Source organism: Hyperolius riggenbachi, chromosome 3 (assembly GCF_040937935.1).
Source record: "Hyperolius riggenbachi isolate aHypRig1 chromosome 3, aHypRig1.pri, whole genome shotgun sequence".
Lineage (NCBI taxonomy): Eukaryota > Metazoa > Chordata > Amphibia > Anura > Hyperoliidae > Hyperolius > Hyperolius riggenbachi.
This window is the reverse complement of record NC_090648.1, coordinates 80,792,377-80,819,084: the sequence shown is the minus strand read 5'-3', so window position 1 is coordinate 80,819,084 and position 26,708 is coordinate 80,792,377. Positions and strand designations below refer to the sequence as shown.

At 46.6% G+C, this 26,708-nt stretch overlaps 30 non-coding genes across 30 annotated transcripts; all 30 read right to left on the bottom strand.

Annotated features, from left to right (window-relative positions):
* Nucleotides 1-753: 753 nt before the first annotated feature.
* Nucleotides 754-826, bottom strand: TRNAH-AUG (transfer RNA histidin (anticodon AUG)). Its single transcript has one exon. It is a non-coding gene; the product is annotated as a tRNA-His (tRNA).
* Nucleotides 827-1,832: 1,006 nt separating this feature from the next.
* TRNAR-ACG (transfer RNA arginine (anticodon ACG)) lies at nt 1,833-1,905 on the bottom strand. The gene has a single exon. It is a non-coding gene; the product is annotated as a tRNA-Arg (tRNA).
* Nucleotides 1,906-2,910: 1,005 nt separating this feature from the next.
* On the bottom strand, nt 2,911-2,983 carry TRNAR-ACG (transfer RNA arginine (anticodon ACG)). Its single transcript has one exon. It is a non-coding gene; the product is annotated as a tRNA-Arg (tRNA).
* Nucleotides 2,984-3,989: 1,006 nt separating this feature from the next.
* On the bottom strand, nt 3,990-4,062 carry TRNAR-ACG (transfer RNA arginine (anticodon ACG)). Its single transcript has one exon. It is a non-coding gene; the product is annotated as a tRNA-Arg (tRNA).
* Nucleotides 4,063-5,067: 1,005 nt separating this feature from the next.
* On the bottom strand, nt 5,068-5,140 carry TRNAR-ACG (transfer RNA arginine (anticodon ACG)). Its single transcript has one exon. It is a non-coding gene; the product is annotated as a tRNA-Arg (tRNA).
* A 1,006-nt stretch (nt 5,141-6,146) lies between these two features.
* On the bottom strand, nt 6,147-6,219 carry TRNAR-ACG (transfer RNA arginine (anticodon ACG)). Its single transcript has one exon. It is a non-coding gene; the product is annotated as a tRNA-Arg (tRNA).
* Nucleotides 6,220-7,144: 925 nt separating this feature from the next.
* TRNAH-GUG (transfer RNA histidin (anticodon GUG)) lies at nt 7,145-7,216 on the bottom strand. The gene has a single exon. It is a non-coding gene; the product is annotated as a tRNA-His (tRNA).
* Nucleotides 7,217-7,224: 8 nt separating this feature from the next.
* Nucleotides 7,225-7,297, bottom strand: TRNAR-ACG (transfer RNA arginine (anticodon ACG)). The gene has a single exon. It is a non-coding gene; the product is annotated as a tRNA-Arg (tRNA).
* Nucleotides 7,298-8,302: 1,005 nt separating this feature from the next.
* TRNAR-ACG (transfer RNA arginine (anticodon ACG)) lies at nt 8,303-8,375 on the bottom strand. Its single transcript has one exon. It is a non-coding gene; the product is annotated as a tRNA-Arg (tRNA).
* A 925-nt stretch (nt 8,376-9,300) lies between these two features.
* On the bottom strand, nt 9,301-9,372 carry TRNAH-GUG (transfer RNA histidin (anticodon GUG)). The gene has a single exon. It is a non-coding gene; the product is annotated as a tRNA-His (tRNA).
* Nucleotides 9,373-9,380: 8 nt separating this feature from the next.
* On the bottom strand, nt 9,381-9,453 carry TRNAR-ACG (transfer RNA arginine (anticodon ACG)). The gene has a single exon. It is a non-coding gene; the product is annotated as a tRNA-Arg (tRNA).
* Nucleotides 9,454-11,538: 2,085 nt separating this feature from the next.
* Nucleotides 11,539-11,611, bottom strand: TRNAR-ACG (transfer RNA arginine (anticodon ACG)). Its single transcript has one exon. It is a non-coding gene; the product is annotated as a tRNA-Arg (tRNA).
* A 994-nt stretch (nt 11,612-12,605) lies between these two features.
* On the bottom strand, nt 12,606-12,678 carry TRNAR-ACG (transfer RNA arginine (anticodon ACG)). The gene has a single exon. It is a non-coding gene; the product is annotated as a tRNA-Arg (tRNA).
* Nucleotides 12,679-13,603: 925 nt separating this feature from the next.
* TRNAH-GUG (transfer RNA histidin (anticodon GUG)) lies at nt 13,604-13,675 on the bottom strand. Its single transcript has one exon. It is a non-coding gene; the product is annotated as a tRNA-His (tRNA).
* An 8-nt stretch (nt 13,676-13,683) lies between these two features.
* TRNAR-ACG (transfer RNA arginine (anticodon ACG)) lies at nt 13,684-13,756 on the bottom strand. The gene has a single exon. It is a non-coding gene; the product is annotated as a tRNA-Arg (tRNA).
* Nucleotides 13,757-14,761: 1,005 nt separating this feature from the next.
* TRNAR-ACG (transfer RNA arginine (anticodon ACG)) lies at nt 14,762-14,834 on the bottom strand. Its single transcript has one exon. It is a non-coding gene; the product is annotated as a tRNA-Arg (tRNA).
* Nucleotides 14,835-15,840: 1,006 nt separating this feature from the next.
* Nucleotides 15,841-15,913, bottom strand: TRNAR-ACG (transfer RNA arginine (anticodon ACG)). The gene has a single exon. It is a non-coding gene; the product is annotated as a tRNA-Arg (tRNA).
* Nucleotides 15,914-16,838: 925 nt separating this feature from the next.
* Nucleotides 16,839-16,910, bottom strand: TRNAH-GUG (transfer RNA histidin (anticodon GUG)). The gene has a single exon. It is a non-coding gene; the product is annotated as a tRNA-His (tRNA).
* Nucleotides 16,911-16,918: 8 nt separating this feature from the next.
* Nucleotides 16,919-16,991, bottom strand: TRNAR-ACG (transfer RNA arginine (anticodon ACG)). Its single transcript has one exon. It is a non-coding gene; the product is annotated as a tRNA-Arg (tRNA).
* A 1,006-nt stretch (nt 16,992-17,997) lies between these two features.
* On the bottom strand, nt 17,998-18,070 carry TRNAR-ACG (transfer RNA arginine (anticodon ACG)). The gene has a single exon. It is a non-coding gene; the product is annotated as a tRNA-Arg (tRNA).
* A 1,006-nt stretch (nt 18,071-19,076) lies between these two features.
* TRNAR-ACG (transfer RNA arginine (anticodon ACG)) lies at nt 19,077-19,149 on the bottom strand. The gene has a single exon. It is a non-coding gene; the product is annotated as a tRNA-Arg (tRNA).
* A 994-nt stretch (nt 19,150-20,143) lies between these two features.
* TRNAR-ACG (transfer RNA arginine (anticodon ACG)) lies at nt 20,144-20,216 on the bottom strand. Its single transcript has one exon. It is a non-coding gene; the product is annotated as a tRNA-Arg (tRNA).
* A 925-nt stretch (nt 20,217-21,141) lies between these two features.
* Nucleotides 21,142-21,213, bottom strand: TRNAH-GUG (transfer RNA histidin (anticodon GUG)). The gene has a single exon. It is a non-coding gene; the product is annotated as a tRNA-His (tRNA).
* Nucleotides 21,214-21,221: 8 nt separating this feature from the next.
* TRNAR-ACG (transfer RNA arginine (anticodon ACG)) lies at nt 21,222-21,294 on the bottom strand. The gene has a single exon. It is a non-coding gene; the product is annotated as a tRNA-Arg (tRNA).
* Nucleotides 21,295-22,219: 925 nt separating this feature from the next.
* TRNAH-GUG (transfer RNA histidin (anticodon GUG)) lies at nt 22,220-22,291 on the bottom strand. Its single transcript has one exon. It is a non-coding gene; the product is annotated as a tRNA-His (tRNA).
* Nucleotides 22,292-22,299: 8 nt separating this feature from the next.
* TRNAR-ACG (transfer RNA arginine (anticodon ACG)) lies at nt 22,300-22,372 on the bottom strand. Its single transcript has one exon. It is a non-coding gene; the product is annotated as a tRNA-Arg (tRNA).
* A 1,169-nt stretch (nt 22,373-23,541) lies between these two features.
* On the bottom strand, nt 23,542-23,613 carry TRNAH-GUG (transfer RNA histidin (anticodon GUG)). Its single transcript has one exon. It is a non-coding gene; the product is annotated as a tRNA-His (tRNA).
* An 8-nt stretch (nt 23,614-23,621) lies between these two features.
* TRNAR-ACG (transfer RNA arginine (anticodon ACG)) lies at nt 23,622-23,694 on the bottom strand. The gene has a single exon. It is a non-coding gene; the product is annotated as a tRNA-Arg (tRNA).
* A 1,006-nt stretch (nt 23,695-24,700) lies between these two features.
* TRNAR-ACG (transfer RNA arginine (anticodon ACG)) lies at nt 24,701-24,773 on the bottom strand. Its single transcript has one exon. It is a non-coding gene; the product is annotated as a tRNA-Arg (tRNA).
* A 925-nt stretch (nt 24,774-25,698) lies between these two features.
* TRNAH-GUG (transfer RNA histidin (anticodon GUG)) lies at nt 25,699-25,770 on the bottom strand. Its single transcript has one exon. It is a non-coding gene; the product is annotated as a tRNA-His (tRNA).
* Between the last annotated feature and the right edge of the window lie 938 nt (nt 25,771-26,708).

Below are 26,708 nucleotides of genomic sequence, written 5' to 3'. Positions count from 1 at the left end.
CACAACAAAGAGTACTAGCCACTATAGGATCAGGGCACATTTTGTATGCTAGTCCCGGAGTTATTCACACATTTCTTAAGCTGTTGTTGTTGCAGCCGCACCGAGTGTAGTTAGTGTTAACGGGAAAGTTGCTGGGTGAAGACAAGGAGTGAAGCCAAGCAGTATGGAAAGGGTCCTCTGTCTGAGCAGCTGTCTGTTGTGAGTGGGGCACGGCAGGCTAAGTTCTTCTATCTCCTTCTAGGAGCAAAATCCTCAAAGCATTATCTCTGCATGATTGATCAGGGTCTGCTGTTAAAGTTGTCTGTGCAGAACAATGTCAAAGCAGAGTTGTCCTTTAAGCATTGCTAGCAGCCATCCAAAGTATGGGCGCCAAGGTGAATTGATGCTCAAGTGCTCTGTGTAACATAGGTCTTTTTCTTGTGCGGGTTTCTTGGGGAAGGCAAGTGGTGAAAGTTGGCCTAGGCTTAGCAAGGGACTGGCAACTGGTGAGGCCAAGATGCCATGTGAGGATGGTGTTTGTGAAGATGTTTGAAGATGCTACAAAGCAGAGAAAGGCAAAATGTTGTAATGAAGAAGTGAAGCAAGCAGAGCCTAAGGTTCCTGGATGCTTTAGAAAGTCACTAGATTGGTTGCAACCTGAAGAAATAGTTGCAGAGGAAGAAAGTAAAGAGCCTGCCGTGACCCGGATTCGAACCGGGGTTGCTACGGCCACAACGCAGAGTACTAACCACTATACGATCACGGCATGTTAATCAAGCCAGGTAGGAGTCGAACCTACAATCTTCTGATCCATAGTCAGACGCGTTATCCATTGCGCCACTGGCCCTACTGCTGACATACGTATAGCAAGTTTTTCTTGCGGCCGCAAGGAGACCGGGCCTCGTTGAAGTGCCCTATTCCACTGAACGTCTTCTGTAGCGAGAACTTCTTTGAGAGATAATCTCTATAAAAATGTCATGAATTTGCTCTCTCTGAGTCCAGATATTCACAATGCTGTTCTAAAAGCTTGAAGAAGGTTGCAAGAGGAGTGCAGAAAGCAGCCTGCCGTAAACCGTATTCACACCAGGTTGCTTGCAGCCATAACAAAGAGTACTAGCCACTATAGGATCAGGGCACATTTTGTATGCTAGTCCCGGAGTTATTCACACATTTCTTAAGCTGTTGTTGTTGCAGCCGCACCGAGTGTAGTTAGTGTTAACGGGAAAGTTGCTGGGTGAAGACAAGGAGTGAAGCCAAGCAGTATGGAAAGGGTCCTCTGTCTGAGCAGCTGTCTGTTGTGAGTGGGGCACGGCAGGCTAAGTTCTTCTATCTCCTTCTAGGAGCAAAATCCTCAAAGCATTATCTCTGCATGATTGATCAGGGTCTGCTGTTAAAGTTGTCTGTGCAGAACAATGTCAAAGCAGAGTTGTCCTTTAAGCATTGCTAGAAGCCATCCAAAGTATGGGCGCCAAGGTGAATTGATGCTCAAGTGCTCTGTGTAACAGTAGGTCTTTTTCTTGTGCAGGTTTCTTGGGGAAGGCAAGTGGTGAAAGTTGGCCTAGGCTTAGCAAGGGACTGGCAACTGGTGAGGCCAAGATGCCATATGAGGATGGTGTTTGTGAAGATGTTTGAAGATGCTACAAAGCAGAGAAAGGCAAAATGTTGTAATGAAGAAGTGAAGCAAGCAGAGCCTAAGGTTCCTGGATGCATTCGAAAGTCACTAGATTGGTTGCAACCTGAAGAAATAGTTGCAGAGGAAGAAAGTAAAGAGCCTGCCGTGACCCGGATTCAAACCGGGGTTGCTGCAGCCACAACGCAGAGTACTAACCACTATACGATCACGGCACATTAAACGAGCCAGGTAGGAGTCGAACCTACAATCTTCTGATCCGTAGTCAGAAGCGTTATCTATTGCGCCACTGGCCCTACTGCTGACATTTGTATAGCAAGTTTTTCTTGCGGCCACAAGGAGACCGGGCCTCGTTGAAGTGCCCTATTTCACTGAACGTCTTCTGTAGCGAGAACTTCTTTGAGAGATAATCTCTATAAAAATGTCATGAATTTGCTCTCTCTGAGTCCAGATATTCACAATGCTGTTCTAAAAGCTTGAAGAAGGTTGCAAGAGGAGTGCAGAAAGCAGCCTGCCGTAAACCGTATTCACACCAGGTTGCTTGCAGCCACAACAAAGAGTACTAGCCACTATAGGATCAGGGCACATTTTGTATGCTAGTCCCGGAGTTATTCACACATTTCTTAAGCTGTTGTTGTTGCAGCCGCACCGAGTGTAGTTAGTGTTAACGGGAAAGTTGCTGGGTGAAGACAAGGAGTGAAGCCAAGCAGTATGGAAAGGGTCCTCTGTCTGAGCAGCTGTCTGTTGTGAGTGGGGCACGGCAGGCTAAGTTCTTCTATCTCCTTCTAGGAGCAAAATCCTCAAAGCATTATCTCTGCATGATTGATCAGGGTCTGCTGTTAAAGTTGTCTGTGCAGAACAATGTCAAAGCAGAGTTGTCCTTTAAGCATTGCTAGCAGCCATTCAAAGTATGGGCGCCAAGGTGAATTGATGCTCAAGTGCTCTGTGTAACATAGGTCTTTTTCTTGTGCGGGTTTCTTGGGGAAGGCAAGTGGTGAAAGTTGGCCTAGGCTTAGCAAGGGACTGGCAACTGGTGAGGCCAAGATGCCATGTGAGGATGGTGTTTGTGAAGATGTTTGAAGATGCTACAAAGCAGAGAAAGGCAAAATGTTGTAATGAAGAAGTGAAGCAAGCAGAGCCGAAGGTTCCTGGATGCTTTAGAAAGTCACTAGATTGGTTGCAACCTGAAGAAATAGTTGCAGAGGAAGAAAGTAAAGAGCCTGCCGTGACTCAGATTCAAACCGGGGTTGCTGCGGCCACAACGCAGAGTACTAACCACTATACGATCACGGCATGTTAATCGAGCCAGGTAGGAGTCGAACCTACAATCTTCTGATCCGTAGTCAGACGCGTTATCCATTGCGCCACTGGCCCTACTGCTGACATGTGTATAGCAAGTTTTTCTTGCGGCCGCAAGGAGACCGGGCCTCGTTGAAGTGCCCTATTCCACTGAACGTCTTCTGTAGCGAGAACTTCTTTGAGAGATAATCTCTATAAAAATGTCATGAATTTGCTCTCTCTGAGTCCAGATATTCACAATGCTGTTCTAAAAGCTTGAAGAAGGTTGCAAGAGGAGTGCAGAAAGCAGCCTGCCGTAAACCGTATTCACACCAGGTTGCTTGCAGCCACAACAAAGAGTACTAGCCACTATAGGATCAGGGCACATTTTGTATGCTAGTCCCGGAGTTATTCACACATTTCTTAAGCTGTAGTTGTTGCAGCCGCACCGAGTGTAGTTAGTGTTAACGGGAAAGTTGCTGGGTGAAGACAAGGAGTGAAGCCAAGCAGTATGGAAAGGGTCCTCTGTCTGAGCAGCTGTCTGTTGTGAGTGGGGCACGGCGGGCTAAGTTCTTCTATCTCCTTCTAGGAACAAAATCCTGAAAGCATTATCTCTGCATGATTGATCAGGGTCTGCTGTTAAAGTTGTCTGTGCAGAACAATGTCAAAGCAGAGTTGTCCTTTAAGCATTGCTAGCAGCCATCCAAAGTATGGGCGCCAAGGTGAATTGATGCTCAAGTGCTCTGTGTAACAGTAGGTCTTTTTCTTGAGCGGGTTTCTTGGGGAAGGCAAGTGGTGAAAGTTGGCCTAGGCTTAGCAAGGGACTGGCAACTGGTGAGGCCAAGATGCCATGTGAGGATGGTGTTTGTGAAGATGTTTGAAGATGCTACAAAGCAGAGAAAGGCAAAATGTTGTAATGAAGAAGTGAAGCAAGCAGAGCCTAAGGTTCCTGGATGCTTTAGAAAGTCACTAGATTGGTTGCAACCTGAAGAAATAGTTGCAGAGGAAGAAAGTAAAGAGCCTGCCGTGACCCAGATTCAAACCAGGGTTGCTGCAGCCATAACGCAGAGTACTAACCACTATACAATCACGGCATGTTAAACGAGCCAGGTAGGAGTCGAACCTACAATCTTCTGATCCGTAGTCAAACGCGTTATCCATTGCGCCACTGGCCCTACTGCTGACATACGTATAGCAAGTTTTTCTTGCGGCCGCAAGGAGACCGGGCCTCGTTGAAGTGCCCTATTCCACTGAACGTCTTCTGTAGCGAGAACTTCTTTGAGAGATAATCTCTATAAAAATGTCATGAATTTGCTCTCTCTGAGTCCAGATATTCACAATGCTGTTCTAAAAGCTTGAAGAAGGTTGCAAGAGGAGTGCAGAAAGCAGCCTGCCGTAAACCGTATTCACACCAGGTTGCTTGCAGCCACAACAAAGAGTACTAGCCACTATAGGATCAGGGCACATTTTGTATGCTAGTCCCGGAGTTATTCACACATTTCTTAAGCTGTTGTTGTTGCAGCCGCACCGAGTGTAGTTAGTGTTAACGGGAAAGTTGCTGGGTGAAGACAAGGAGTGAAGCCAAGCAGTATGGAAAGGGTCCTCTGTCTGAGCAGCTGTCTGTTGTGAGTGGGGCACGGCAGGCTAAGTTCTTCTATCTCCTTCTAGGAGCAAAATCCTCAAAGCATTATCTCTGCATGATTGATCAGGGTCTGCTGTTAAAGTTGTCTGTGCAGAACAATGTCAAAGCAGAGTTGTCCTTTAAGCATTGCTAGCAGCCATCCAAAGTATGGGCGCCAAGGTGAATTGATGCTCAAGTGCTCTGTGTAACATAGGTCTTTTCCTTGTGCGGGTTTCTTGGGGAAGGCAAGTGGTGAAAGTTGGCCTAGGCTTAGCAAGGGACTGGCAACTGGTGAGGCCAAGATGCCATGTGAGGATGGTGTTTGTGAAGATGTTTGAAGATGCTACAAAGCAGAGAAAGGCAAAATGTTGTAATGAAGAAGTGAAGCAAGCAGAGCCTAAGGTTCCTGGATGCTTTAGAAAGTCACTAGATTGGTTGCAACCTGAAGAAATAGTTGCAGAGGAAGAAAGTAAAGAGCCTGCCGTGACCCGGATTCAAACCGGGGTTGCTGCGGCCACAACGCAGAGTACTAACCACTATACGATCACAGCATGTTAATCGAGCCAGGTAGGAGTCGAACCTACAATCTTCTGATCCGTAGTCAGACGCGTTATCCATTGCGCCACTGGCCCTACTGCTGACATACGTATAGCAAGTTTTTCTTGCGGCCGCAAGGAGACCGGGCCTCGTTGAAGTGCCCTATTCCACTGAACGTCTTCTGTAGCGAGAACTTCTTTGAGAGATAATCTCTATAAAAATGTCATGAATTTGCTCTCTCTGAGTCCAGATATTCACAATGCTGTTCTAAAAGCTTGAAGAAGGTTGCAAGAGGAGTGCAGAAAGCAGCCTGCCGTAAACCGTATTCACACCAGGTTGCTTGCAGCCATAACAAAGAGTACTAGCCACTATAGGATCAGGGCACATTTTGTATGCTAGTCCCGGAGTTATTCACACATTTCTTAAGCTGTTGTTGTTGCAGCCGCACCGAGTGTAGTTAGTGTTAACGGGAAAGTTGCTGGGTGAAGACAAGGAGTGAAGCCAAGCAGTATGGAAAGGGTCCTCTGTCTGAGCAGCTGTCTGTTGTGAGTGGGGCACGGCAGGCTAAGTTCTTCTATCTCCTTCTAGGAGCAAAATCCTCAAAGCATTATCTCTGCATGATTGATCAGGGTCTGCTGTTAAAGTTGTCTGTGCAGAACAATGTCAAAGCAGAGTTGTCCTTTAAGCATTGCTAGAAGCCATCCAAAGTATGGGCGCCAAGGTGAATTGATGCTCAAGTGCTCTGTGTAACAGTAGGTCTTTTTCTTGTGCAGGTTTCTTGGGGAAGGCAAGTGGTGAAAGTTGGCCTAGGCTTAGCAAGGGACTGGCAACTGGTGAGGCCAAGATGCCGTGTGAGGATGGTGTTTGTGAAGATGTTTGAAGATGCTACAAAGCAGAGAAAGGCAAAATGTTGTAATGAAGAAGTGAAGCAAGCAGAGCCTAAGGTTCCTGGATGCATTCGAAAGTCACTAGATTGGTTGCAACCTGAAGAAATAGTTGCAGAGGAAGAAAGTAAAGAGCCTGCCGTGACCCGGATTCAAACCGGGGTTGCTGCAGCCTCAACGCAGAGTACTAACCACTATACGATCACAGCACATTAAACAAGCCAGGTAGGAGTCGAACCTACAATCTTCTGATCCGTAGTCAGACGCGTTATCCATTGCGCCACTGGCCCTACTGCTGACATTCGTATAGCAAGTTTTTCTTGCGGCCACAAGGAGACCGGGCCTCGTTGAAGTGCCCTATTCCACTGAACGTCTTCTGTAGCGAGAACTTCTTTGAGAGATAATCTCTATAAAAATGTCATGAATTTGCTCTCTCTGAGTCCAGATATTCACAATGCTGTTCTAAAAGCTTGAAGAAGGTTGCAAGAGGAGTGCAGAAAGCAGCCTGCCGTAAACCGTATTCACACCAGGTTGCTTGCAGCCACAACAAAGAGTACTAGCCACTATAGGATCAGGGCACATTTTGTATGCTAGTCCCGGAGTTATTCACACATTTCTTAAGCTGTTGTTGTTGCAGCCGCACCGAGTGTAGTTAGTGTTAACGGGAAAGTTGCTGGGTGAAGACAAGGAGTGAAGCCAAGCAGTATGGAAAGGGTCCTCTGTCTGAGCAGCTGTCTGTTGTGAGTGGGGCACGGCAGGCTAAGTTCTTCTATCTCCTTCTAGGAGCAAAATCCTCAAAGCATTATCTCTGCATGATTGATCAGGGTCTGCTGTTAAAGTTGTCTGTGCAGAACAATGTCAAAGCAGAGTTGTCCTTTAAGCATTGCTAGCAGCCATCCAAAGTATGGGCGCCAAGGTGAATTGATGCTCAAGTGCTCTGTGTAACATAGGTCTTTTTCTTGTGCGGGTTTCTTGGGGAAGGCAAGTGGTGAAAGTTGGCCTAGGCTTAGCAAGGGACTGGCAACTGGTGAGGCCAAGATGCCATGTGAGGATGGTGTTTGTGAAGATGTTTGAAGATGCTACAAAGCAGAGAAAGGCAAAATGTTGTAATGAAGAAGTGAAGCAAGCAGAGCCGAAGGTTCCTGGATGCTTTAGAAAGTCACTAGATTGGTTGCAACCTGAAGAAATAGTTGCAGAGGAAGAAAGTAAAGAGCCTGCCGTGACCCGGATTCGAACCGGGGTTGCTGCGGCCACAACGCAGAGTACTAACCACTATACGATCACGGCATGTTAATCGAGCCAGGTAGGAGTCGAACCTACAATCTTCTGATCCGTAGTCAGATGCATTATCCATTGCGCCACTGGCCCTACTGCTGACATGTGTATAGCAAGTTTTTCTTGCGGCCGCAAGGAGACCGGGCCTCGTTGAAGTGCCCTATTCCACTGAACGTCTTCTGTAGCGAGAACTTCTTTGAGAGATAATCTCTATAAAAATGTCATGAATTTGCTCTCTCTGAGTCCAGATATTCACAATGCTGTTCTAAAAGCTTGAAGAAGGTTGCAAGAGGAGTGCAGAAAGCAGCCTGCCGTAAACCGTATTCACACCAGGTTGCTTGCAGCCATAACAAAGAGTACTAGCCACTATAGGATCAGGGCACATTTTGTATGCTAGTCCCGGAGTTATTCACACATTTCTTAAGCTGTTGTTGTTGCAGCCGCACCGAGTGTAGTTAGTGTTAATGGGAAAGTTGCTGGGTGAAGACAAGGAGTGAAGCCAAGCAGTATGGAAAGGGTCCTCTGTCTGAGCAGCTGTCTGTTGTGAGTGGGGCACGGCAGGCTAAGTTCTTCTATCTCCTTCTAGGAGCAAAATCCTCAAAGCATTATCTCTGCATGATTGATCAGGGTCTGCTGTTAAAGTTGTCTGTGCAGAACAATGTCAAAGCAGAGTTGTCCTTTAAGCATTGCTAGCAGCCATCCAAAGTATGGGCGCCAAGGTGAATTGATGCTCAAGTGCTCTGTGTAACATAGGTCTTTTTCTTGTGCGGGTTTCTTGGGGAAGGCAAGTGGTGAAAGTTGGCCTAGGCTTAGCAAGGGACTGGCAACTGGTGAGGCCAAGATGCCATGTGAGGATGGTGTTTGTGAAGATGTTTGAAGATGCTACAAAGCAGAGAAAGGCAAAATGTTGTAATGAAGAAGTGAAGCAAGCAGAGCCTAAGGTTCCTGGATGCTTTAGAAAGTCACTAGATTGGTTGCAACCTGAAGAAATAGTTGCAGAGGAAGAAAGTAAAGAGCCTGCCGTGACCCGGATTCGAACCGGGGTTGCTGCGGCTACAACGCAGAGTACTAACCACTATACGATCACGGCATGTTAATCGAGCCAGGTAGGAGTCTAACCTACAATCTTCTGATCCGTAGTCAGACGCGTTATCCATTGCGCCACTGGCCCTACTGCTGACATACGTATAGCAAGTTTTTCTTGCGGCCGCAAGGAGACCGGGCCTCGTTGAAGTGCCCTATTCCACTGAACGTCTTCTGTAGCGAGAACTTCTTTGAGAGATAATCTCTATAAAAATGTCATGAATTTGCTCTCTCTGAGTCCAGATATTCACAATGCTGTTCTAAAAGCTTGAAGAAGGTTGCAAGAGGAGTGCAGAAAGCAGCCTGCCGTAAACCGTATTCACACCAGGTTGCTTGCAGCCATAACAAAGAGTACTAGCCACTATAGGATCAGGGCACATTTTGTATGCTAGTCCCGGAGTTATTCACACATTTCTTAAGCTGTTGTTGTTGCAGCCGCACCGAGTGTAGTTAGTGTTAATGGGAAAGTTGCTGGGTGAAGACAAGGAGTGAAGCCAAGCAGTATGGAAAGGGTCCTCTGTCTGAGCAGCTGTCTGTTGTGAGTGGGGCACGGCAGGCTAAGTTCTTCTATCTCCTTCTAGGAGCAAAATCCTCAAAGCATTATCTCTGCATGATTGATCAGGGTCTGCTGTTAAAGTTGTCTGTGCAGAACAATGTCAAAGCAGAGTTGTCCTTTAAGCATTGCTAGCAGCCATCCAAAGTATGGGCGCCAAGGTGAATTGATGCTCAAGTGCTCTGTGTAACATAGGTCTTTTTCTTGTGCGGGTTTCTTGGGGAAGGCAAGTGGTGAAAGTTGGCCTAGGCTTAGCAAGGGACTGGCAACTGGTGAGGCCAAGATGCCATGTGAGGATGGTGTTTGTGAAGATGTTTGAAGATGCTACAAAGCAGAGAAAGGCAAAATGTTGTAATGAAGAAGTGAAGCAAGCAGAGCCTAAGGTTCCTGGATGCTTCAGAAAGTCACTAGATTGGTTGCAACCTGAAGAAATAGTTGCAGAGGAAGAAAGTAAAGAGCCTGCCGTGACCCGGATTCGAACCGGGGTTGCTGCGGCCACAACGCAGAGTACTAACCACTATACGATCACGGCATGTTAATCGAGCCAGGTAGGAGTCTAACCTACAATCTTCTGATCCGTAGTCAGACGCGTTATCCATTGCGCCACTGGCCCTACTGCTGACATACGTATAGCAAGTTTTTCTTGCGGCCGCAAGGAGACCGGGCCTCGTTGAAGTGCCCTATTCCACTGAACGTCTTCTGTAGCGAGAACTTCTTTGAGAGATAATCTCTATAAAAATGTCATGAATTTGCTCTCTCTGGGTCCAGATATTCACAATGCTGTTCTAAAAGCTTGAAGAAGGTTGCAAGAGGAGTGCAGAAAGCAGCCTGCCGTAAACCGTATTCACACCAGGTTGCTTGCAGCCATAACAAAGAGTACTAGCCACTATAGGATCAGGGCACATTTTGTATGCTAGTCCCGGAGTTATTCACACATTTATTAAGCTGTTGTTGTTGCAGCCGCACCGAGTGTAGTTAGTGTTAACGGGAAAGTTGCTGGGTGAAGACAAGGAGTGAAGCCAAGCAGTATGGAAAGGGTCCTCTGTCTGAGCAGCTGTCTGTTGTGAGTGGGGCACGGCAGGCTAAGTTCTTCTATCTCCTTCTAGGAGCAAAATCCTCAAAGCATTATCTCTGCATGATTGATCAGGGTCTGCTGTTAAAGTTGTCTGTGCAGAACAATGTCAAAGCAGAGTTGTCCTTTAAGCATTGCTAGAAGCCATCCAAAGTATGGGCGCCAAGGTGAATTGATGCTCAAGTGCTCTGTGTAACAGTAGGTCTTTTTCTTGTGCAGGTTTCTCGGGGAAGGCAAGTGGTGAAAGTTGGCCTAGGCTTAGCAAGGGACTGGCAACTGGTGAGGCCAAGATGCCATGTGAGGATGGTGTTTGTGAAGAAGTTTGAAGATGCTACAAAGCAGAGAAAGGCAAAATGTTGTAATGAAAAAGTGAAGCAAGCAGAGCCTAAGGTTCCTGGATGCTTTAGAAAGTCACTAGATTGGTTGCAACCTGAAGAAATAGTTGCAGAGGAAGAAAGTAAAGAGCCTGCCGTGACCCAGATTCAAACCAGGGTTGCTGCAGCCATAACGCAGAGTACTAACCACTATACGATCACGGCATGTTAAACGAGCCAGGTAGGAGTCAAACCTACAATCTTCTGATTCGTAGTCAGACGCATAATCCATTGCGCCACTGGCCCTACTGCTGACATACGTATAGCAAGTTTTTCTTGCGGCCGCAAGGAGACTGGGCCTCGTTGAAGTGCCCTATTCCACTGAACGTCTTCTGTAGCGAGAACTTCTTTGAGAGATAATCTCTATAAAAATGTCATGAATTTGCTCTCTCTGAGTCCAGATATTCACAATGCTGTTCTAAAAGCTTGAAGAAGGTTGCAAGAGGAGTGCAGAAAGCAGCCTGCCATAAACCGTATTCACACCAGGTTGCTTGCAGCCACAACAAAGAGTACTAGCCACTATAGGATCAGGGCACATTTTGTATGCTAGTCCCGGAGTTATTCACACATTTCTTAAGCTGTTGTTGTTGCAGCCGCACCGAGTGTAGTTAGTGTTAACGGGAAAGTTGCTGGGTGAAAACAAAGAGTGAAGCCAAGCAGTATGGAAAGGGTCCTCTGTCTGAGCAGCTGTCTGTTGTGAGTGGGACACTGCAGGCTAAGTTCTTCTATCTCCTTCTAGGAGCAAAATCCTCAAAGCATTATCTCTGCATGATTGATCAGGGTCTGCTGTTAAAGTTGTCTGTGCAGAACAATGTCAAAGCAGAGTTGTCCTTTAAGCATTGCTAGCAGCCATCCAGAGTATGGGCGCCAAGGTGAATTGATGCTCAAGTGCTCTGTGTAACAGTAGGTCTTTTTCTTGAGCGGGTTTCTTGGGGAAGGCAAGTGGTGAAAGTTGGCCTAGGCTTAGCAAGGGACTGGCAACTGGTGAGGCCAAGATGCCATGTGAGGATGGTGTTTGTGAAGATGTTTGAAGATGCTACAAAGCAGAGAAAGGCAAAATGTTGTAATGAAGAAGTGAAGCAAGCAGAGCCTAAGGTTCCTGGATGCTTTAGAAAGTCACTAGATTGGTTGCAACCTGAAGAAATAGTTGCAGAGGAAGAAAGTAAAGAGCCTGCCGTGACCCAGATTCAAACCAGGGTTGCTGCAGCCATAACGCAGAGTACTAACCACTATACGATCACGGCATGTTAAACGAGCCAGGTAGGAGTCGAACCTACAATCTTCTGATCCGTAGTCAGACGCGTTATCCATTGCGCCACTGGCCCTACTGCTGACATACGTATAGCAAGTTTTTCTTGCGGCCGCAAGGAGACTGGGCCTCGTTGAAGTGCCCTATTCCACTGAACGTCTTCTGTAGCGAGAACTTCTTTGAGAGATAATCTCTATAAAAATGTCATGAATTTGCTCTCTCTGAGTCCAGATATTCACAATGCTGTTCTAAAAGCTTGAAGAAGGTTGCAAGAGGAGTGCAGAAAGCAGCCTGCCGTAAACCGTATTCACACCAGGTTGCTTGCAGCCACAACAAAGAGTACTAGCCACTATAGGATCAGGGCACATTTTGTATGCTAGTCCCGGAGTTATTCACACATTTCTTAAGCTGTTGTTGTTGCAGCCGCACCGAGTGTAGTTAGTGTTAACGGGAAAGTTGCTGGGTGAAGACAAGGAGTGAAGCCAAGCAGTATGGAAAGGGTCCTCTGTCTGAGCAGCTGTCTGTTGTGAGTGGGGCACGGCAGGCTAAGTTCTTCTATCTCCTTCTAGGAGCAAAATCCTCAAAGCATTATCTCTGCATGATTGATCAGGGTCTGCTGTTAAAGTTGTCTGTGCAGAACAATGTCAAAGCAGAGTTGTCCTTTAAGCATTGCTAGCAGCCATCCAAAGTATGGGCGCCAAGGTGAATTGATGCTCAAGTGCTCTGTGTAACATAGGTCTTTTTCTTGTGCGGGTTTCTTGGGGAAGGCAAGTGGTGAAAGTTGGCCTAGGCTTAGCAAGGGACTGGCAACTGGTGAGGCCAAGATGCCATGTGAGGATGGTGTTTGTGAAGATGTTTGAAGATGCTACAAAGCAGAGAAAGGCAAAATGTTGTAATGAAGAAGTGAAGCAAGCAGAGCCTAAGGTTCCTGGATGCTTTAGAAAGTCACTAGATTGGTTGCAACCTGAAGAAATAGTTGCAGAGGAAGAAAGTAAAGAGCCTGCCGTGACCCGGAGTTGCTGCGGCCACAACACAGAGTACTAACCACTATACTATCACGGCATGCTAATCGAGCCAGGTAGGAGTCGAACCTACAATCTTCTGATCCGTAGTCAGACGCGTTATCCATTGCGCCACTGGCCCTACTGCTGACATACGTATAGCAAGTTTTTCTTGCGGCCGCAAGGAGACCGGGCCTCGTTGAAGTGCCCTATTCCACTGAACGTCTTCTGTAGCGAGAACTTCTTTGAGAGATAATCTCTATAAAAATGTCATGAATTTGCTCTCTCTGAGTCCAGATATTCACAATGCTGTTCTAAAAGCTTGAAGAAGGTTGCAAGAGGAGTGCAGAAAGCAGCCTGCCGTAAACCGTATTCACACCAGGTTGCTTGCAGCCATAACAAAGAGTACTAGCCACTATAGGATCAGGGCACATTTTGTATGCTAGTCCCGGAGTTATTCACACATTTCTTAAGCTGTTGTTGTTGCAGCCGCACCGAGTGTAGTTAGTGTTAACGGGAAAGTTGCTGGGTGAAGACAAGGAGTGAAGCCAAGCAGTATGGAAAGGGTCCTCTGTCTGAGCAGCTGTCTGTTGTGAGTGGGGCACGGCAGGCTAAGTTCTTCTATCTCCTTCTAGGAGCAAAATCCTCAAAGCATTATCTCTGCATGATTGATCAGGGTCTGCTGTTAAAGTTGTCTGTGCAGAACAATGTCAAAGCAGAGTTGTCCTATAAGCATTGCTAGCAGCCATCCAAAGTATGGGCGCCAAGGTGAATTGATGCTCAAGTGCTCTGTGTAACATAGGTCTTTTTCTTGTGCGGGTTTCTTGGGGAAGGCAAGTGGTGAAAGTTGGCCTAGGCTTAGCAAGGGACTGGCAACTGGTGAGGCCAAGATGCCATGTGAGGATGATGTTTGTGAAGATGTTTGAAGATGCTACAAAGCAGAGAAAGGCAAAATGTTGTAATGAAGAAGTGAAGCAAGCAGAGCCGAAGGTTCCGGGATGCTTTAGAAAGTCACTAGATTGGTTGCAACCTGAAGAAATAGTTGCAGAGGAAGAAAGTAAAGAGCCTGCCGTGACCCGGATTCGAACCGGGGTTGCTGCGGCCACAACGCAGAGTACTAACCACTATACAATCACGGCATGTTAATCGAGCCAGGTAGGAGTCAAACCTACAATCTTCTGATCCGTAGTCAGACGCGTTATCCATTGCGCCACTGGCCCTACTGCTGACATACGTATAGCAAGTTTTTCTTGCGGCCGCAAGGAGACCGGGCCTCATTGAAGTGCCCTATTCCACTGAACGTCTTCTGTAGCGAGAACTTCTTTGAGAGATAATCTCTATAAAAATGTCATGAATTTCCTCTCTCTGAGTCCAGATATTCACAATGCTGTTCTAAAAGCTTGAAGAAGGTTGCAAGAGGAGTGCAGAAAGCGGCCTGCCGTAAACCGTATTCACACCAGGTTGCTTGCAGCCATAACAAAGAGTACTAGCCACTATAGGATCAGGGCACATTTTGTATGCTAGTCCCGGAGTTATTCACACATTTCTTAAGCTGTTGTTGTTGCAGCCGCACCGAGTGTAGTTAGTGTTAACGGGAAAGTTGCTGGGTGAAGACAAGGAGTGAAGCCAAGCAGTATGGAAAGGGTCCTCTGTCTGAGCAGCTGTCTGTTGTGAGTGGGGCACGGCAGGCTAAGTTCTTCTATCTCCTTCTAGGAGCAAAATCCTCAAAGCATTATCTCTGCATGATTGATCAGGGTCTGCTGTTAAAGTTGTCTGTGCAGAACAATGTCAAAGCAGAGTTGTCCTTTAAGCATTGCTAGCAGCCATCCAAAGTATGGGCGCCAAGGTGAATTGATGCTCAAGTGCTCTGTGTAACATAGGTCTTTTTCTTGTGCGGGTTTCTTGGGGAAGGCAAGTGGTGAAAGTTGGCCTAGGCTTAGCAAGGGACTGGCAACTGGTGAGGCCAAGATGCCATGTGAGGATGGTGTTTGTGAAGATGTTTAAAGATGCAACAAAGCAGAGAAAGGCAAAATGTTGTAATGAAGAAGTGAAGCAAGCAGAGCCGAAGGTTCCTGGATGCTTTAGAAAGTCACTAGATTGGTTGCAACCTGAAGAAATAGTTGCAGAGGAAGAAAGTAAAGAGCCTGCCGTGACCCGGATTCAAACCAGGGTTGCTGCGGCCACAACGCAGAGTACTAACCACTATACGATCACGGCATGTTAATCGAGCCAGGTAGTAGTCGAACCTACAATCTTCTGATCCGTAGTCAGACGCGTTATCCATTGCGCCACTGGCCCTACTGCTGACATACGTATAGCAAGTTTTTCTTGCGGCCGCAAGGAGACCGGGCCTCGTTGAAGTGCCCTATTCCACTGAACGTCTTCTGTAGCGAGAACTTCTTTGAGAGATAATCTCTATAAAAATGTCATGAATTTGCTCTCTCTGAGTCCAGATATTCACAATGCTGTTCTAAAAGCTTGAAGAAGGTTGCAAGAGGAGTGCAGAAAGCAGCCTGCCGTAAACCGTATTCACACCAGGTTGCTTGCAGCCATAACAAAGAGTACTAGCCACTATAGGATCAGGGCACATTTTGTATGCTAGTCCCGGAGTTATTCACACATTTCTTAAGCTGTTGTTGTTGCAGCCGCACCGAGTGTAGTTAGTGTTAACGGGAAAGTTGCTGGGTGAAGACAAGGAGTGAAGCCAAGCAGTATGGAAAGGGTCCTCTGTCTGAGCAGCTGTCTGTTGTGAGTGGGGCACGGCAGGCTAAGTTCTTCTATCTCCTTCTAGGAGCAAAATCCTCAAAGCATTATCTCTGCATGATTGATCAGGGTCTGCTGTTAAAGTTGTCTGTGCAGAACAATGTCAAAGCAGAGTTGTCCTTTAAGCATTGCTAGCAGCCATCCAAAGTATGGGCGCCAAGGTGAATTGATGCTCAAGTGCTCTGTGTAACAGTAGGTCTTTTTCTTGTGCAGGTTTCTTGGGGAAGGCAAGTGGTGAAAGTTGGCCTAGGCTTAGCAAGGGACTGGCAACTGGTGAGGCCAAGATGCCATGTGAGGATGGTGTTTGTGAAGATGTTTGAAGATGCTACAAAGCAGAGAAAGGCAAAATGTTGTAATGAAGAAGTGAAGCAAGCAGAGCCTAAGGTTCCTGGATGCATTAGAAAGTCACTAGATTGGTTGCAACCTGAAGAAATAGTTGCAGAGGAAGAAAGTAAAGAGCCTGCCGTGACCCGGATTCGAACCGGGGTTGCTGCAGCCACAACGCAGAGTACTAACCACTATACGATCACGACATGTTAATCAAGCCAGGTAGGAGTCGAACCTACAATCTTCTGATCCGTAGTCAGACGCGTTATCCATTGCGCCACTGGCCCTACTGCTGACATACGTATAGCAAGTTTTTCTTGCGGCCGCAAGGAGACCGGGCCTCGTTGAAGTGCCCTATTCCACTGAACGTCTTCTGTAGCGAGAACTTCTTTGAGAGATAATCTCTATAAAAATGTCATGAATTTGCTCTCTCTGAGTCCAGATATTCACAATGCTGTTCTAAAAGCTTGAAGAAGGTTGCAAGAGGAGTGCAGAAAGCAGCCTGCCGTAAACCGTATTCACACCAGGTTGCTTGCAGCCATAACAAAGAGTACTAGCCACTATAGGATCAGGGCACATTTTGTATGCTAGTCCCGGAGTTATTCACACATTTCTTAAGCTGTTGTTGTTGCAGCCGCACCGAGTGTAGTTAGTGTTAACGGGAAAGTTGCTGGGTGAAGACAAGGCGTGAAGCCAAGCAGTATGGAAAGGGTCCTCTGTCTGAGCAGCTGTCTGTTGTGAGTGGGGCACGGCAGGCTAAGTTCTTCTATCTCCTTCTAGAAGCAAAATCCTCAAAGCATTATCTCTGCATGATTGATCAGGGTCTGCTGTTAAAGTTGTCTGTGCAGAACAATGTCAAAGCAGAGTTGTCCTTTAAGCATTGCTAGCAGCCATCCAAAGTATGGGCGCCAAGGTGAATTGATGCTCAAGTGCTCTGTGTAACATAGGTCTTTTTCTTGTGCGGGTTTCTTGGGGAAGGCAAGTGGTGAAAGTTGGCCTAGGCTTAGCAAGGGACTGGCAACTGGTGAGGCCAAGATGCCATGTGAGGATGGTGTTTGTGAAGATGTTTGAAGATGCTACAAAGCAGAGAAAGGCAAAATGTTGTAATGAAGAAGTGAAGCAAGCAGAGCCTAAGGTTCCTGGATGCTTTAGAAAGTCACTAGATTGGTTGCAACCTGAAGAAATAGTTGCAGAGGAAGAAAGTAAAGAGCCTGCCGTGACCCGGATTCGAACCGGGGTTGCTGCGGCCACAACGCAGAGTACTAACCACTATACGATCACGGCATGTTAATCGAGCCAGGTAGGAGTCTAACCTACAATCTTCTGATCCGTAGTCAGACGCGTTATCCATTGCGCCACTGGCCCTACTGCTGACAAACGTATAGCAAGTTTTTCTTGCGGCCGCAAGGAGACCGGGCCTCGTTGAAGTGCCCTATTCCACTGAACGTCTTCTGTAGCGAGAACTTCTTTGAGAGATAATCTCTATAAAAATGTCATGAATTTGCTCTCTCTGGGTCCAGATATTCACAATGCTGTTCTAAAAGCTTGAAGAAGGTTGCAAGAGGAGTGCAGAAAGCAGCCTGCCGTAAACCGTATTCACACCAGGTTGCTTGCAGCCATAACAAAGAGTACTAGCCACTATAGGATCAGGGCACATTTTGTATGCTAGTCCCGGAGTTATTCACACATTTATTAAGCTGTTGTTGTTGCAGCCGCACCGAGTGTAGTTAGTGTTAACGGGAAAGTTGCTGGGTGAAGACAAGGAGTGAAGCCAAGCAGTATGGAAAGGGTCCTCTGTCTGAGCAGCTGTCTGTTGTGAGTGGGGCACGGCAGGCTAAGTTCTTCTATCTCCTTCTAGGAGCAAAATCCTCAAAGCATTATCTCTGCATGATTGATCAGGGTCTGCTGTTAAAGTTGTCTGTGCAGAACAATGTCAAAGCAGAGTTGTCCTTTAAGCATTGCTAGAAGCCATCCAAAGTATGGGCGCCAAGGTGAATTGATGCTCAAGTGCTCTGTGTAACAGTAGGTCTTTTTCTTGTGCAGGTTTCTCGGGGAAGGCAAGTGGTGAAAGTTGGCCTAGGCTTAGCAAGGGACTGGCAACTGGTGAGGCCAAGATGCCATGTGAGGATGGTGTTTGTGAAGAAGTTTGAAGATGCTACAAAGCAGAGAAAGGCAAAATGTTGTAATGAAAAAGGAAAGCAAGCAGAGCCTAAGGTTCCTGGATGCTTTAGAAAGTCACTAGATTGGTTGCAACCTGAAGAAATAGTTGCAGAGGAAGAAAGTAAAGAGCCTGCCGTGACCCAGATTCAAACCAGGGTTGCTGCAGCCATAACGCAGAGTACTAACCACTATACGATCACGGCATGTTAAACGAGCCAGGTAGGAGTCAAACCTACAATCTTCTGATTCGTAGTCAGACGCGTAATCCATTGCGCCACTGGCCCTACTGCTGACATACGTATAGCAAGTTTTTCTTGCGGCCGCAAGGAGACTGGGCCTCGTTGAAGTGCCCTATTCCACTGAACGTCTTCTGTAGCGAGAACTTCTTTGAGAGATAATCTCTATAAAAATGTCATGAATTTGCTCTCTCTGAGTCCAGATATTCACAATGCTGTTCTAAAAGCTTGAAGAAGGTTGCAAGAGGAGTGCAGAAAGCAGCCTGCCATAAACCGTATTCACACCAGGTTGCTTGCAGCCACAACAAAGAGTACTAGCCACTATAGGATCAGGGCACATTTTGTATGCTAGTCCCGGAGTTATTCACACATTTCTTAAGCTGTTGTTGTTGCAGCCGCACCGAGTGTAGTTAGTGTTAACGGGAAAGTTGCTGGGTGAAAACAAAGAGTGAAGCCAAGCAGTATGGAAAGGGTCCTCTGTCTGAGCAGCTGTCTGTTGTGAGTGGGACACTGCAGGCTAAGTTCTTCTATCTCCTTCTAGGAGCAAAATCCTCAAAGCATTATCTCTGCATGATTGATCAGGGTCTGCTGTTAAAGTTGTCTGTGCAGAACAATGTCAAAGCAGAGTTGTCCTTTAAGCATTGCTAGCAGCCATCCAGAGTATGGGCGCCAAGGTGAATTGATGCTCAAGTGCTCTGTGTAACAGTAGGTCTTTTTCTTGAGCGGGTTTCTTGGGGAAGGCAAGTGGTGAAAGTTGGCCTAGGCTTAGCAAGGGACTGGCAACTGGTGAGGCCAAGATGCCATGTGAGGATGGTGTTTGTGAAGATGTTTGAAGATGCTACAAAGCAGAGAAAGGCAAAATGTTGTAATGAAGAAGTGAAGCAAGCAGAGCCTAAGGTTCCTGGATGCTTTAGAAAGTCACTAGATTGGTTGCAACCTGAAGAAATAGTTGCAGAGGAAGAAAGTAAAGAGCCTGCCGTGACCCAGATTCAAACCAGGGTTGCTGCAGCCATAACGCAGAGTACTAACCACTATACGATCACGGCATGTTAAACGAGCCAGGTAGGAGTCGAACCTACAATCTTCTGATCCGTAGTCAGACGCGTTATCCATTGCGCCACTGGCCCTACTGCTGACATACGTATAGCAAGTTTTTCTTGCGGCCGCAAGGAGACTGGGCCTCGTTGAAGTGCCCTATTCCACTGAACGTCTTCTGTAGCGAGAACTTCTTTGAGAGATAATCTCTATAAAAATGTCATGAATTTGCTCTCTCTGAGTCCAGATATTCACAATGCTGTTCTAAAAGCTTGAAGAAGGTTGCAAGAGGAGTGCAGAAAGCAGCCTGCCGTAAACTGTATTCACACCAGGTTGCTTGCAGCCACAACAAAGAGTACTAGCCACTATAGGATCAGGGCACATTTTGTATGCTAGTCCCGGAGTTATTCACACATTTCTTAAGCTGTTGTTGTTGCAGCCGCACCGAGTGTAGTTAGTGTTAACGGGAAAGTTGCTGGGTGAAGACAAGGAGTGAAGCCAAGCAGTATGGAAAGGGTCCTCTGTCTGAGCAGCTGTCTGTTGTGAGTGGGGCACGGCAGGCTAAGTTCTTCTATCTCCTTCTAGGAGCAAAATCCTCAAAGCATTATCTCTGCATGATTGATCAGGGTCTGCTGTTAAAGTTGTCTGTGCAGAACAATGTCAAAGCAGAGTTGTCCTTTAAGCATTGCTAGCAGCCATCCAAAGTATGGGCGCCAAGGTGAATTGATGCTCAAGTGCTCTGTGTAACATAGGTCTTTTTCTTGTGCGGGTTTCTTGGGGAAGGCAAGTGGTGAAAGTTGGCCTAGGCTTAGCAAGGGACTGGCAACTGGTGAGGCCAAGATGCCATGTGAGGATGGTGTTTGTGAAGATGTTTGAAGATGCTACAAAGCAGAGAAAGGCAAAATGTTGTAATGAAGAAGTGAAGCAAGCAGAGCCTAAGGTTCCTGGATGCTTTAGAAAGTCACTAGATTGGTTGCAACCTGAAGAAATAGTTGCAGAGGAAGAAAGTAAAGAGCCTGCCGTGACCCGGAGTTGCTGCGGCCACAACACAGAGTACTAACCACTATACGATCACGGCATGTTAATCGAGCCAGGTAGAAGTCGAACCTACAATCTTCTGATCCGTAGTCAGACGCGTTATCCATTGCGCCACTGGCCCTACTGCTGACATACGTATAGCAAGTTTTTCTTGCGGCCGCAAGGAGACCGGGCCTCGTTGAAGTGCCCTATTCCACTGAACGTCTTCTGTAGCGAGAACTTCTTTGAGAGATAATCTCTATAAAAATGTCATGAATTTGCTCTCTCTGAGTCCAGATATTCACAATGCTGTTCTAAAAGCTTGAAGAAGGTTGCAAGAGGAGTGCAGAAAGCAGCCTGCCGTAAACCGTATTCACACCAGGTTGCTTGCAGCCATAACAAAGAGTACTAGCCACTATAGGATCAGGGCACATTTTGTATGCTAGTCCCGGAGTTATTCACACATTTCTTAAGCTGTTGTTGTTGCAGCCGCACCGAGTGTAGTTAGTGTTAACGGGAAAGTTGCTGGGTGAAGACAAGGAGTGAAGCCAAGCAGTATGGAAAGGGTCCTCTGTCTGAGCAGCTGTCTGTTGTGAGTGGGGCACGGCAGGCTAAGTTCTTCTATCTCCTTCTAGGAGCAAAATCCTCAAAGCATTATCTCTGCATGATTGATCAGGGTCTGCTGTTAAAGTTGTCTGTGCAGAACAATGTCAAAGCAGAGTTGTCCTTTAAGCATTGCTAGCAGCCATCCAAAGTATGGGCGCCAAGGTGAATTGATGCTCAAGTGCTCTGTGTAACATAGGTCTTTTTCTTGTGCGGGTTTCTTGGGGAAGGCAAGTGGTGAAAGTTGGCCTAGGCTTAGCAAGGGACTGGCAACTGGTGAGGCCAAGATGCCATGTGAGGATGGTGTTTGTGAAGATGTTTAAAGATGCAACAAAGCAGAGAAAGGCAAAATGTTGTAATGAAGAAGTGAAGCAAGCAGAGCCGAAGGTTCCTGGATGCTTTAGAAAGTCACTAGATTGGTTGCAACCTGAAGAAATAGTTGCAGAGGAAGAAAGTAAAGAGCCTGCCGTGACCCGGATTCGAACCGGGGTTGCTGCAGCCACAACGCAGAGTACTAACCACTATACGATCACGGCATGTTACTCAAGCCAGGTAGGAGTCGAACCTACAATCTTCTGATCCGTAGTCAGACGCGTTATCCATTGCGCCACTGGCCCTACTGCTGACAAACGTATAGCAAGTTTTTCTTGCGGCCGCAAGGAGACCGGGCCTCGTTGAAGTGCCCTATTCCACTGAACGTCTTCTGTAGCGAGAACTTCTTTGAGAGATAATCTCTATAAAAATGTCATGAATTTGCTCTCTCTGAGTCCAGATATTCACAATGCTGTTCTAAAAGCTTGAAGAAGGTTGCAAGAGGAGTGCAGAAAGCAGCCTGCCGTAAACCGTATTCACACCAGGTTGCTTGCAGCCATAACAAAGAGTACTAGCCACTATAGGATCAGGGCACATTTTGTATGCTAGTCCCGGAGTTATTCACACATTTCTTAAGCTGTTGTTGTTGCAGCCGCACCGAGTGTAGTTAGTGTTAACGGGAAAGTTGCTGGGTGAAGACAAGGAGTGAAGCCAAGCAGTATGGAAAGGGTCCTCTGTCTGAGCAGCTGTCTGTTGTGAGTGGGGCACGGCAGGCTAAGTTCTTCTATCTCCTTCTAGGAGCAAAATCCTCAAAGCATTATCTCTGCATGATTGATCAGGGTCTGCTGTTAAAGTTGTCTGTGCAGAACAATGTCAAAGCAGAGTTGTCCTTTAAGCATTGCTAGCAGCCATCCAAAGTATGGGCGCCAAGGTGAATTGATGCTCAAGTGCTCTGTGTAACATAGGTCTTTTTCTTGTGCGGGTTTCTTGGGGAAGGCAAGTGGTGAAAGTTGGCCTAGGCTTAGCAAGGGACTGGCAACTGGTGAGGCCAAGATGCCATGTGAGGATGGTGTTTGTGAAGATGTTTGAAGATGCTACAAAGCAGAGAAAGGCAAAATGTTGTAATGAAGAAGTGAAGCAAGCAGATCCTAAGGTTCCTGGATGCATTCGAAAGTCACTAGATTGGTTGCAACCTGAAGAAATAGTTGCAGAGGAAGAAAGTAAAGAGCCTGCCGTGACCCGGATTCGAACCGGGGTTGCTGCAGCCACAACGCAGAGTACTAACCACTATACGATCACGGCATGTTAATCGAGCCAGGTAGGAGTCGAACCTACAATCTTCTGATCCGTAGTCAGACACGTTATCCATTGCGCCACTGGCCCTACTGCTGACATACGTATAGCAAGTTTTTCTTGCGGCCGCAAGGAGACCGGGCCTCGTTGAAGTGCCCTATTCCACTGAACGTCTTCTGTAGCGAGAACTTCTTTGAGAGATAGACCCATATGCAATTCACTTTTTCTCCTGACTTATCACCTAGGTGATAATTTTCATATCATCTTTAAAATAACTTTTAAGCATTTTACAGTTAAAAAATGACCTAGAGGGTAGTGAAAATGTACTATCAAAATTATTTAGAGTTTTCTTGCTTGCTGGTGTTTTAAAAGGTGCTTTATGACAATATGTGAAAATATCACCTAGGAGAAAACACAGGAGAAAAAGTGAATTGCATATGGGCCATAATCTCTATAAAAATGTCATGAATTTGCTCTCTCTGAGTCCAGATATTCACAATGCTGTTCTAAAAGCTTGAAGAAGGTTGCAAGAGGAGTGCAGAAAGCAGCCTGCCGTAAACCGTATTCACACCAGGTTGCTTGCAGCCATAACAAAGAGTACTAGCCACTATAGGATCAGGGCACATTTTGTATGCTAGTCCCGGAGTTATTCACACATTTCTTAAGCTGTTGTTGTTGCAGCCGCACCGAGTGTAGTTAGTGTTAACGGGAAAGTTGCTGGGTGAAGACAAGGAGTGAAGCCAAGCAGTATGGAAAGGGTCCTCTGTCTGAGCAGCTGTCTGTTGTGAGTGGGGCACGGCAGGCTAAGTTCTTCTATCTCCTTCTAGGAGCAAAATCCTCAAAGCATTATCTCTGCATGATTGATCAGGGTCTGCTGTTAAAGTTGTCTGTGCAGAACAATGTCAAAGCAGAGTTGTCCTTTAAGCATTGCTAGCAGCCATCCAAAGTATGGGCGCCAAGGTGAATTGATGCTCAAGTGCTCTGTGTAACATAGGTCTTTTTCTTGTGCGGGTTTCTTGGGGAAGGCAAGTGGTGAAAGTTGGCCTAGGCTTAGCAAGGGACTGGCAACTGGTGAGGCCAAGATGCCATGTGAGGATGGTGTTTGTGAAGATGTTTGAAGATGCTACAAAGCAGAGAAAGGCAAAATGTTGTAATGAAGAAGTGAAGCAAGCAAAGCCGAAGGTTCCAGGATGCTTTAGAAAGTCACTAGATTGGTTGCAACCTAAAGAAATAGTTGCAGAGGAAGAAAGTAAAGAGCCTGCCGTGACCCGGATTCGAACCGGGGTTGCTGCGGCCACAACGCAGAGTACTAACCACTATACGATCACGGCATGTTAATCGAGCCAGGTAGGAGTCGAACCTACAATCTTCTGATCCGTAGTCAAACGCGTTATCCATTGCGCCACTGGCCCTACTGCTGACATACGTATAGCAAGTTTTTCTTGCGGCCGCAAGGAGACCGGGCCTCGTTGAAGTGCCCTATTCCACTGAACGTCTTCTGTAGCGAGAACTTCTTTGAGAGATAATCTCTATAAAAATGTCATGAATTTGCTCTCTCTGAGTCCAGATATTCACAATGCTGTTCTAAAAGCTTGAAGAAGGTTGCAAGAGGAGTGCAGAAAGCAGCCTGCCGTACACCGTATTCACACCAGGTTGCTTGCAGCCATAACAAAGAGTACTAGCCACTATAGGATCAGGGCACATTTTGTATGCTAGTCCCGGAGTTATTCACACATTTCTTAAGCTGTTGTTGTTGCAGCCGCACCGAGTGTAGTTAGTGTTAACGGGAAAGTTGCTGGGTGAAGACAAGGAGTGAAGCCAAGCAGTATGGAAAGGGTCCTCTGTCTGAGCAGCTGTCTGTTGTGAGTGGGGCACGGCAGGCTAAGTTCTTCTATCTCCTTCTAGGAGCAAAATCCTCAAAGCATTATCTCTGCATGATTGATCAGGGTCTGCTGTTAAAGTTGTCTGTGCAGAACAATGTCAAAGCAGAGTTGTCCTTTAAGCATTGCTAGAAGCCATCCAAAGTATGGGCGCCAAGGTGAATTGATGCTCAAGTGCTCTGTGTAACAGTAGGTCTTTTTCTTGTGCGGGTTTCTTGGGGAAGGCAAGTGGTGAAAGTTGGCCTAGGCTTAGCAAGGGACTGGCAACTGGTGAGGCCAAGATGCCATGTGAGGATGGTGTTTGTGAAGATGTTTGAAGATGCTACAAAGCAGAGAAAGGCAAAATGTTGTAATGAAGAAGTGAAGCAAGCAGAGCCTAAGGTTCCTGGATGCATTCGAAAGTCACTAGATTGGTTGCAACCTGAAGAAATAGTTGCAGAGGAAGAAAGTAAAGAGCCTGCCGTGACCCGGATTCAAACCGGGGTTGCTGCAGCCACAACGCAGAGTACTAACCACTATACGATCACGGCACATTAAACGAGCCAGGTAGGAGTCGAACCTACAATCTTCTGATCCGTAGTCAGACGCGTTATCCATTGCGCCACTGGCCCTACTGCTAACATGTGTATAGCAAGTTTTTCTTGCGGCCGCAAGGAGACCGGGCCTCGTTGAAGTGCCCTATTCCACTGAACGTCTTCTGTAGCGAGAACTTCTTTGAGAGATAATCTCTATAAAAATGTCATGAATTTGCTCTCTCTGAGTCCAGATATTCACAATGCTGTTCTAAAAGCTTGAAGAAGGTTGCAAGAGGAGTGCAGAAAGCAGCCTGCCGTAAACCGTATTCACACCAGGTTGCTTGCAGCCATAACAAAGAGTACTAGCCACTATAGGATCAGGGCACATTTTGTATGCTAGTCCCGGAGTTATTCACACATTTCTTAAGCTGTTGTTGTTGCAGCCGCACCGAGTGTAGTTAGTGTTAATGGGAAAGTTGCTGGGTGAAGACAAGGAGTGAAGCCAAGCAGTATGGAAAGGGTCCTCTGTCTGAGCAGCTGTCTGTTGTGAGTGGGGCACGGCAGGCTAAGTTCTTCTATCTCCTTCTAGGAGCAAAATCCTCAAAGCATTATCTCTGCATGATTGATCAGGGTCTGCTGTTAAAGTTGTCTGTGCAGAACAATGTCAAAGCAGAGTTGTCCTTTAAGCATTGCTAGCAGCCATCCAAAGTATGGGCGCCAAGGTGAATTGATGCTCAAGTGCTCTGTGTAACATAGGTCTTTTTCTTGTGCGGGTTTCTTGGGGAAGGCAAGTGGTGAAAGTTGGCCTAGGCTTAGCAAGGGACTGGCAACTGGTGAGGCCAAGATGCCATGTGAGGATGGTGTTTGTGAAGATGTTTGAAGATGCTACAAAGCAGAGAAAGGCAAAATGTTGTAATGAAGAAGTGAAGCAAGCAGAGCCTAAGGTTCCTGGATGCATTCGAAAGTCACTAGATTGGTTGCAACCTGAAGAAATAGTTGCAGAGGAAGAAAGTAAAGAGCCTGCCGTGACCCGGATTCGAACCGGGGTTGCTGCAGCCACAACGCAGAGTACTAACCACTATACGATCACGGCATGTTAATCAAGGCAGGTAGGAGTCGAACCTTCAATCTTCTGATCCGTAGTCAGACGCGTTATCCATTGCGCCACTGGCCCTACTGCTGACATACGTATAGCAAGTTTTTCTTGCGGCCGCAAGGAGACCGGGCCTCGTTGAAGTGCCCTATTCCACTGAACGTCTTCTGTAGCGAGAACTTCTTTGAGAGATAATCTCTATAAAAATGTCATGAATTTGCTCTCTCTGAGTCCAGATATTCACAATGCTGTTCTAAAAGCTTGAAGAAGGTTGCAAGAGGAGTGCAGAAAGCAGCCTGCCGTAAACCGTATTCACACCAGGTTGCTTGCAGCCATAACAAAGAGTACTAGCCACTATAGGATCAGGGCACATTTTGTATGCTAGTCCCGGAGTTATTCACACATTTCTTAAGCTGTTGTTGTTGCAGCCGCACCGAGTGTAGTTAGTGTTAACGGGAAAGTTGCTGGGTGAAGACAAGGAGTGAAGCCAAGCAGTATGGAAAGGGTCCTCTGTCTGAGCAGCTGTCTGTTGTGAGTGGGGCACGGCAGGCTAAGTTCTTCTATCTCCTTCTAGGAGCAAAATCCTCAAAGCATTATCTCTGCATGATTGATCAGGGTCTGCTGTTAAAGTTGTCTGTGCAGAACAATGTCAAAGCAGAGTTGTCCTTTAAGCATTGCTAGCAGCCATCCAAAGTATGGGCGCCAAGGTGAATTGATGCTCAAGTGCTCTGTGTAACATAGGTCTTTTTCTTGTGCGGGTTTCTTGGGGAAGGCAAGTGGTGAAAGTTGGCCCAGGCTTAGCAAGGGACTGGCAACTGGTGAGGCCAAGATGCCATGTGAGGATGGTGTTTGTGAAGATGTTTGAAGATGCTACAAAGCAGAGAAAGGCAAAATGTTGTAATGAAGAAGTGAAGCAAGCAGAGCCTAAGGTTCCTGGA